The sequence below is a fragment of the Mytilus californianus genome, unplaced genomic scaffold, assembly GCF_021869535.1.
Source record: "Mytilus californianus isolate M0D057914Y unplaced genomic scaffold, xbMytCali1.0.p SCAF_8, whole genome shotgun sequence".
NCBI classification, from domain to species: domain Eukaryota; kingdom Metazoa; phylum Mollusca; class Bivalvia; order Mytilida; family Mytilidae; genus Mytilus; species Mytilus californianus.
In genome coordinates, this window is record NW_026262734.1 from 106054799 (window position 1) to 106065665 (window position 10867).

At 35.9% G+C, this 10867-nt stretch overlaps 1 long non-coding RNA gene across 1 annotated transcript; it reads left to right on the plus strand.

Moving 5' to 3' along the window:
• The first annotated feature begins 6891 nt into the window (after positions 1-6891).
• On the plus strand, positions 6892-9647 carry LOC127711574 (uncharacterized). Its single transcript, XR_007986788.1, has 2 exons — positions 6892-6986; positions 8883-9647. It is a non-coding gene; the product is annotated as an uncharacterized LOC127711574 (long non-coding RNA).
• The last annotated feature ends 1220 nt before the right edge of the window (positions 9648-10867 follow it).

The window sequence follows — 10867 nt, forward strand, 5'->3', positions numbered from 1 at the left end:
CGCATTCCTGACATCACAATAATTAATCTGGCATTTTTGTTCATTTTTCAAAAATCGCAATAATAAGTGCACGCAATAATTTCTGAATTTACAGTATCAGAATTACTTTATTGAGTTTTCTGTGCATAGATATTGTAAAATATTACCCACTGGACACAATGTGACTTGCAACTGATATTTAAGAATATCCTTAATATAATGTATGCATATCAGTTTGACTCCCATAAGTAACTTTCTATTTGTTGGCAGCATTTTTTGTTATGCTTAAAAATCGTAATTTTATTTACCTCATTGATGGTTTTTATTGTCGAAATAAGAAATAATCATCGTATTTTTTCATATATTAATAAAAACAATTAATTTATCATAGTTTTGTTTTGTTTAACTGTAGCAGCCTACTGATTAAATGTCAGAAAATTTAATTAAAGTAAGACGAAAAGGATGTCCAACTATAATCAAAATAAAATCAGTTAATGTGATAAATGTATAACTAGAGAGCATGATTCTTCTTATAAAATTGTCTCCTCCGGTACTCAAACCAGGGGCCTCTGTGTTACAAGGCAGTGCTTTAACTGACTGAGCTAAAGAAGTATTTTCCTAGCTCAACCCCTCATGGCGGACTAAGTATCTACTACATGTACTAAGGGAAGCAATCCCATCACACTCCCCCCACTTCAAGAGTCATCATACTATTATGACTCAAACAACACATACCCTAGCTAGAAATCCTCTAACTACTGTTAGTTTTTCAGTTGGGCACCAGATGTAAATGGAGAGCATGATTCTTTTTACAAAATCACTTTGTCTCCTCTGGGACTTGAACCAGGGGCCTCTGTGTTACACGGCAGCGCTTTAACCGACTTAGCTAAAGAAGTACTTCCCTAGCTCAACTGCTTACGGCTGACTAAGTATCTACTTCATGTACTAAGGGAAACAGTCCAGTCACACATGTATAAACCTCATTTTAGGCTCAACAAACAAATTGAGCTAATTTTTTAACATCCACATATAACTGTGACTTGACTGTAAGCGTTGCTCTCCACCTATTGCAGTTTATTCAAAATTCTGACCAATTGCAATTTGTTTATCAAACCAAATTGTTCAACTGGTCAAAAATTTTAAATAAATGCTGTAGAAATCCAGAGTCAAGTCATGAAAGTGCAAGGTGATAAAATAAACCATACTTACAATCATATTTGACTTTAATTCTACTTCACTGATATTATGAAAATCATTCTAAGAATTTCTGTGCATATTTTTATTGTAATTGTCATGCGAAAGGCGATAGGTAGTTATTTTTCAATTGCTATTAAAATGTGCAAACTAAGCTTTCAGAATTTTTCTTTTACTGTGCTAATCAGAAAGGCTTTGCCCTTTCACAATACCGATTTCTAAAATGTTTTACCAAAATTGCAGTTTGAATTTATCTCTTCAAACTGATCAACTGGTATAACAAGTTTAGCTCATAGCTAGTGGAAGGATGTTAGTATGAAGCAAGTACAGTGTAATAAAAAAAGATTAAACTTACAATCCTTCAAGATTTGAATTCCACATCTGTCAATGAAATTGTAATTCTACAGCTGTTCCTTAAAATTTATGACTAGTTGAACAGTTTGGTTTGATAAAACAAATTGCAATTTGGTCAGAATTTATAATAAACTGCAATAGGTGGAGAATAACACTTACAGTCAAGTTACAGTAAAAAAAACACAGAAAAGATATGTAATAACACCTACAAACTTTGATCTAATAGGTCTTTGCTCTCTCTACTAAATGCTGCAATTGAGTTGAGATGCAGCCAATATGACTATTTAATTTTATTATGCCCCACCTATGATAGTAGAGGGGTATTATGTTTTTTGGTCTGTGAGTCTGTTTGTTCGTCCGTCAGTCCGTCCGTTCATCCGTCTGTCCCACTTCAGGTTTAGTTTTTAGTCAATGTAGTTTTTGATGAAGTTGAAGTCCAATCAACTTAAACCTTAGTACACATATTCCCTATGATATGATCTTTCTAATTTTAATGTCAAATTAGACTTTTGATCCCAATTTCACAGTCCACTGAAAATAGAAAATGATAGTGTGAGTGGGGCATCTGTGTACTATGGACACATTCTTGTTTTGAAGTGTTTTGATGACTCTGCAGAAGATCATACAGGACTTCCTGCACTGTAGACAAAGCATAGATCTTAATTCAGTAATAAAACTTCAACTAGTATTTCATTACTGCATGTATTCCAAAAATTCCATTTGTTTCCTTGCATCCATGCCCATTAATATTGTATACTATTGAAGATTCTCTGTCAGTGCATTTTCTCATTCATTGATTGGACAATTTAATAAATATTGAGAAGGTAAAACAGACTAAATGTAGTTTATGGTTCCTAAGGGTCTAGAAGGGTTTTACAGAATAGAGAATAATGGACCAAAAGTGCAGAATAATGGACCAAAAGTGTAGAATAATGGACCAAAAGTGCAGAATAATGGACCAAAAGTGTAGAATAATGGACCAAAAGTGTAGAATAATGGACTAAAAGTGCAGAATAATGGACTAAAAGTGTAGAATAATGGACCAAAAGTGTAGAATAATGGACCAAAAGTGTAGAATAATATACCAAAAGTGTAGAATAATGGACCAAAAGTGTAGAATAATGGACCAAAAGTGTAGAATAATGGATCAAAAGTGTAGAATAATGGGCCAAAGTGTAGAATAATGGACCAAAAGTGCAGAATAATGGGCCTAAAGTGCAGAATAATGGGCCAAAAGTACAGAATAAAGGACCAAAAGTGCAGAATAATGGACCAAAAGTGCAGAATAATGGACCAAAAGTGCAGAACAATGGGCCAAAAGTGCAGAATAATGGACCAAAAGTGCAGAATAATGGACCTAAAGTGTAGAATAATGGACCAAAAGTGTAGAATAATGGACCAAAAGTGTAGAATAATATACCAAAAGTGTAGAATAATGGACCAAAAGTGTAGAATAATGGACCAAAAGTGTAGAATAATGAACCAAAAGTGCAGAATAATGGGCCAAAGTGCAGAATAATGGGCCAAAAGTGCAGAATAATGAACCAAAAGTGCAGAATAATGGACCTAAAGTGTAGAGTAATGGACCAAAAGTGTAGAGTAATGGACCAAAAGTGTAGAATAATATACCAAAAGTGTAGAATAATGGACCAAAAGTGTAGAATAATGGGCCAAAAGTGCAGAATAAAGGACCAAAAGTGCAGAATAATGGACCAAAAGTGCAGAATAAATAATTGAAAAAGTAATAAACAGAGAAAAATATGCAAAACAATAAAGAATAGAGAATAATGGGCAAAATAAATAATGAAAAATGAAGGACTCTCGTCCATGGGTCACTATAGTAGCATATTATATTATTGACATCTATAATGTATTGTTTTGGCATATCTGTATTGTTTGGTTGCTGGAAGACACTAATAATACCCCTCATCTCATTTTGTCCATATGAGGACCTATTGAGCCCCAAGTGATAGTTAAAAAAATATATAAAATGAATCCAAATATACCATGTAGATTATCTTACAGAACTATAAATTTGTTGGCCTTTATCAAACTAAGTTACAAGTCTGTAAGAGACTTCGTTTGAAAAAAGACAAAATGAAATATACCATATATCGTGTTGCTCTATCTTTAGTTTTCGATGAAGTGTTTTTGGAGTCATTTGTCCATTATTTTTGTTGTTGTTGGCCTTGGTGTTATATGTCTTACTTCAACTTATGATTTTGTATTCTCATCCTTTTTTATGCCCCCGCCGTAGCGGAGGTGGCATTAAGTTTTACCCTTGTCCGTCTGTATACGTCCGTCCGTACGTAAGTACGTCCCAAAATTGGTTTCCGTTCTCTAACTTTCCTCAACCAAATGTTATGAAACTTATACACAATGCTTATTACCACAAAACACAGATCAAGTTTGAATTTTTGTGGCGTCAATTTTACGGTTCTAGAGTTATGCCCCTTTACAAATGGAAAAAATGCTGAATTTTTCGTTTCCGTTCTCTAACTTTAGTTTGCCATAACCAAATGTTATGAAACTTATACACACTGCTAATTACCACAAAACACAGACCAAGTTTGAATTTTGGCGGCGTCACTTTTACCGTTCTAGAGTTATGCCCCTTTATAAATGGAAACATTGCTGAATTTTTCGTTTCCGTTCTCTTACTTTAGTTTGCCTCAATCAAATGTTATGAGACTTAATATACCAAATACTTATTACCACAAAACTCAGATCAAGTACAAATTTGGGTAGCGTCACTTTTACAGTTTTTGAGTTGTGTCCTTTTATAACGTTATATGCAAGCGGGGGCATCATCTGTGTCCCATGGACACATTCCCCATTTATATGTATTTAATTTAAAATGAAATTTGATTTAAATGTTCCCCATGAAGCTCTTAATTAATCTATGGGAACTATGTATCAATTGAAATCAAGTACGTCAGAAAACTACATAATTGTTTCATAGATACCTCATTTAAGGTTTATATCTCAAATTCCAAGATGTTATCGAACGTAGGATAAAGATGCAACTTGACCTATTTTGCATACTTAATTGACTGATTTAAGTTTACACTAAACATGCTAAAGTTTAATATCTATTCATCTATGCAAATCCAAATGTATGAAAGTGCACTTGAATAAGAAAGTCAGCATCTGGGCAAAAGAGGGTCTCTTTATCGACATTATAGATGCTACGATAAGATGACCGTTCAACGTTCAATGAATTCAAAAACTTGTGCCTGTAATTCAGTGGTTGTCGTTTGTTGCTGTATATCACATTTTTTTTTTCGTTCATTTTTTTTTTCATAAATCAGGCCGTTAGTTTTCTCGTTTGAATTGTTTTACATTGGTAATTTCGGGGTCCTTTAAGCTAACTTTGCGGTATGGGTTTTACTCATTGTCGAAGGCCGTACGGTGACCTATGGTTGTTGATTTCTATGTCATTTGGTCTCTTGTGGAAGGTTGTCTCATTGGCAAATATACCACATCTTATTTTTATTGACAAATCACAGGTAAAATCGAGGATAAGAATTCCAGTCTCTGTCAAGGCTTTATTGAATTATAAACGACTATAAATCTTACCCGATGGTTGTGTTGAAAAAAAATTATCTTAGAATGTCCCAGGTCTCTCCAAGCTCAATACTCTCCTCTTCTTCCTTCAAGTTCCAGTAAGCGCCAACCATCAACCAACTACTTGACTGTCCTATCATTTTTTTCGGAGTGAGCTCTTGTTTTTGTTTGTTTTTTTTTTTCAAAATACAAAAGATGGGTGCAATTTTTACAGGTTCCTAATCCAACAACCCGCAAATACTTTTCGGCAATCAGTCTCTGAAGTAACAATAGTTAATTCTTATTGTTACTATTTGCGTGTAATCGCAGCTTTGTCAAACATTCATAATTTTCTTAAGAACTTTGTCAAAAACTTCTTTTTGATATATAGAGACAGAATTTGGAGCAAAATTTTGAAAATGTATTTATTTTTCCCCTATTCTGTTTTGCAGTTAGTCGGTTGTTTAAGATTTCTAGACATCAATAAGTTAGACCCGATACCTATATAACCTGATATACGATTACAGTTTCCATTGTATATTTGACCCGGATCTCAAAGATCCACATATTCTTGTTATGAAATGCCCTTTGATTTCCATTGAAAAAAAATTTACAAATCTGACAAGATATGTATGCTTCAGACCATTTACAATAAAATTTTTCAAATAATTTACAATTCACAGGCCTGAGACATACTCTCATTGAAAATTACTTAATTGGCAATGATTTTCGAACTCTTCCGAGACAATACTGATATAAATCTTTGATAAAAAAAAAGCCTAGCATGTACGCGTGAGAGCACTTACAAGACCGGACGCACGCACGGACGCCCGGTATTTCTATGCCCCCGCACCGCTTTGCGGCGGGGACAATAATGAGATTTTTTTACAAAACCTCATATGTAAACTTATTATAAGTTAGGAAAAAACATCCCTAGCTGACCAGCTAGAATACACAAGTCTTTTTTTTCAATCAGAGATTCAATATACTGTAAATTCAGAAATAATTCCGAGGTTATAATGCGACTAGGTGAGTATCACAAAATTAAGATCTCGCATTCTGTTATCTGATACATATAAAAAATGCAGATTTTCCTGAAATCGCAATAATTAATCTAGCATTTTTGTCCATTCTTCAATAATTGCAACAATGAATTATAATAAATGCACGCAATAATTTCGGAATTAACTGTAGTAGAGATATATAATACATATGTCTCTGACCGTAGATACGTGTTAAAATTTGTAAAAAGTAATATCTTCATAGAATGGAACAAACAATAGAATATGTACTAAAAGCACCTCTGATCCATCTTTTTAAATGATCGTTATATAATGTATATAAATATGACAAATGACTTCACCATAAATTATAATGTATCATCATATGTCATCGTTTAATTTCAGAAAATATTGAACCTAATTAACCTTAGCGTTAGGAACAAGAGAAAGAATTAACTAACAGCTTCAGGTCTTGTGTGAAGGGATCTCTTGAAAGCAAATTAAAATATTGTTTTGTGTGCGTGTGTTTGTGTGTGTTTTTATGTGTAATTCCCCCAAAATGATTGAGAAAACAGGGTGTGTAGTACTGTAGTACCTAGTTGTATATGTTTTCCACATTAGAGGTATCATCAATGGTATATGGTATTGACTATTTTTTCGTTTTTTTTTGTTTTTTTGAGAATTCGATGTTGGTATCGGATGTAATTAGACAATTAAAATTTTCTATTGGGTTGTGTATATCTATATATTATAAATACAGGGAGGTATAAATATAATAATCGTACTTAATATAACCTGTCTTTGTCATGTGTTTATTTATGGCTCCTCCTGTCAACAGTCAATTACGACATCAAGATGCATTGTTTATTTACAGACTAATTTTGAAAATTTGGAAGCAATTCGCACTAAAAGGTTTGTCCAATAATTTAAATACGCACAGATTTTTTTTTCAGTATTGAATATATTATATAATCGAAGTTACTTTATATATATCAATATAATTATTCTGTATCAAGATTTATTCATCTCTAAAGTGTAGGCATCAACAGTATATTTAAGGGGGGCTTATCTTAATTACTGACCCAATAGGTTGAAGATGTCTTTGATGCTAAACACTGTTTAAAACAAATAGATTTGTTAGTTGATTAAACGTTAGGTGGCCTATGTCATGTTAAATCCGTATAAATGCATAAAAATAGCGAGGATTTAGATTTTATTTTCTGTCATGTTCAATTGTTCTACAACACTGCTGACGGAATGTTTTGAAGCTAACATCAGCCTTTGCAATACATTCTTTGAACGTTGACTGAATTTTAAGCATCGTGTCAGTCACGTCTCAGTCATTACAGTTGAACGGGCGTGCTTGCCGTTGGTCAGCTCCACTTTACCCGCAATTTACGATGTTGGACTACTGATAGATGCGCAACGACAGACTACTTTTGATGACAGAAACCAAATCAACGCTGTACCGTCAGTCTGAATAATGTCTAGATGTAAATGTCCACGTTAGCATACACTCCAAAAGTTTAAACCCATTGTGGATGGGGGAGTGTTATGCCGTCTGACGTCCGAGGGCCTGTATCCGTGGTGTTGGATAATGGACCGTCATTTCACCGTCTCAAGACAGTGGTCCTGATAACGCTTGCTGTCATCATTAATACTACGTCCAAGACTCATCGACCAGTACTTCATGGCGGTCTGCACAGCTGACCGACCTGGCCCTGGAAACAACCGTTGTGAAGGCATTAAACTTCAAACTAAATCTATCCAGCAAAACCCAAATGGCCGCCTTTTACCAAAAAAATTTTAAATGCTCATCAAATGCACTAGGGCACGGAGCCGACCGTGCGAGGGATTAACAACCAGTCAAGGTCGTTGAAAACCACCCAGTTAGTTAGTTGAATTCTAAGTTCTTTTATTCTTTAAGAGGTAGATCAAATTTCCCCAGTTTTTGTTTCACCAAACCTCAAAGTTCTTCAATCCTGCTTGAAGGCCGAACTTTGACCTATAATTGTTAACTTTTTATAAATTGTGACTTGGATGGAGAGTTGTCTCATTTGCACTCATCCCACATCTTCATATTTATATTGTATAGGAATGTTGAAGAGTCTATATTATATTTATCACACAAATTATTGGTTTTTAAATTTCAATTAAATAAAAATGTAATTCAGCGCTCTGACAATATTACTTATTTTACAGGGTTTTTGGAAGATTCTTGCCTCGAATGACGCCTCTAACCAAAACGAATTAATGTGTTTTCAAGGGACAAAAATATAGCTTTACTACGAACTTTTGGATTAGGGTTAGGATGTCTATCTTATACAGTTTTGGGAGTAATGCGCAAAGTCTGTCAAAATTGCAGCTTTGATTTATCTTTAGGCGTTTATTATATGGTTACATGTTCGAAAATACACAAAATGTTGATAAAACTGGAACCTATAATGCGGTGATTTGTAACAAAGATTAAAGAAATTTTAGAAAACGACCCTGGTGCGAAATAAATTCAGGGGAAAATGGCCCTGTGTGGAATAAACTCTGTAGAATGGCCCTGGGATAAAATAAATCCGGGGGAAATGGCCCAGGGGTAAACTAAATACGAGGGGAAACGTCTTCTTGTTTATCTTCTTTGTGTGCTTCATTCACATTTTATGTTTTGCAAAGCCACTACATGTTGACTATGACATTGAACAGATATATATTTTGTCGTACTAAATGATATGCATTATAACTGCCATGGCGGATATAAACCAACTTTAAACTTTGTATTCTTCAATAACTTACGTGTAGCTATGTTTTGTTTTACAGATTCCAATAATGTATTCGTCAGTAGTAGCCTTTTTAATTGGTGTTCTTACTAGACAGTGTGGATCACAACAAATCGGTCACCCAACGTCTGGATCTCCATCGAGTGGAATGGCGGAGCTACAAAATATGATTCCGAACAATGTTGTTAGCATGATATCAAATTCACTCCCGCAAGAGTACCGACATTTGGTGCCTGGGTTCAATCAACCCAATCCCGTGTCAAACTCTGTTAGCAATTCAAATACGAATCCTGTGCCTGGTCTTGAAATTCCTAACTGGTTTCAACAAGGGCCGACCAATTCAAACATAGGAAATGGCTCACCCGGACACATGCAAGGAAATAACTCACCTGGACATGTATCAGGAAATAGTCCATCGGGACAAATGGCAGGGAATGGCCAATCTGGTCATACAACAGGAAATAGTCCATTGGGTCAATCAACGTGGAATGGTCCCTCTGGCCATACGAATGGAAATAATCCATCGGCGGGGCACATGCCAGGAAATAGTCCATCGAGTCAAACTCAAGGGAATGGTCCCTCTAGCCACATGGCAGGAAATAGTCCACCGGGTCATATGGCAGGGCAAAACAATGGATCACCAGCCTTCTGGGAACCAGCACCAGGAACTGGCCCTGGTGGAATTAACACCGGCGGACCATATGTGAATGCAATGGGACAAATGGCAAAAGCGTTTGCACAAGATCTTTTGAAAGCAATGCAAATACCACATTCTGTGATATAAAATGAATGAGTACATAAAGAATGTGTAATTTGTATATTTATCTGCCTGCTCTGACATTTTCCTTTTACTTATGAGGAAAATGTTTTTAGCAAAAATAAAAGGGCGCATATGGAAAAGTCCAAAATTTTGGACAGTTTAGCAGAACATATCAAGATTACACTCGACTCCTCCAAAAAAAAAAAAATAGATGGGCAAAAGGACAAACAAAAAGTTATTGAACACATGGCCTAGATAGCATGACTTTGCACATACACATAATAGGGGTGGGGTTTTACTAGTTAAACATACACACAAAGCACCCTATCTAAACCAAATGTCGTAAAATTAAAACACACAGTAGAAAACCTGCACAGTTCAACTACCGTACTGTCCAACTACTGTACAGTCCAACTACCATACTGTCCAACTACTGCACAGTCCAACTACCGTACTGTCCAACCACTGTACAGTCCAACTACCGTACTGTCCAACTACTGTACAGTCCAACTACCATACTGTCCAACTACTGCACAGTGCAACTACCGTACTGTCCAAACCACTTTACAATCCAACTACCGTACTGTCCAACTACTGTACAGTCCAACTACCGTACAGTCAAACTACCGTACTGTCCAACTACTGTACAGTCCAACTACCGTACTGTCCAACTACTGTACAGTCCAACTACCGTACAGTCCAACTACTGTACAGTTCAACTACCGCACTGTCCAACTACTGTACAGTCCAACTACCGTACAATCCAACTACCGTACTGTGCAACTACTGGACAGTCCAACTACCGTACTGTGCAACTACTGGACAGTCCAACTACCGTACTGTGCAACTACTGGACAGTCCAACTACCGTACTGTGCAACTACTGGACAGTCCAACTACCGTACTGTCCAACTACTGTACAGTCCAACTATCATACTGTCCAACTACTGCACAGTGCAACTACCGTACTGTCCAAACCACTGTACAGTCCAGCTACCGTACTGTCCAACTACTGTACAGTCCAACTACCGTACAGTCCAACTACCGTACTGTCCAACTACCGTACAGTCCAACTACCGTACTGTCCAACTACTGTACAGTCCAACTACCGTACAGTCCAACTACTGTACAGTTCAACTACCGCACTGTCCAACTACTGTACAGTCCAACTACCGTACAGTCCAACTACCGTACTGTGCAACTACTGGACAGTCCAACTACCGTACTGTGCAACTACCGTACAGTCCAAGGTAGTAGGTGTTTAAT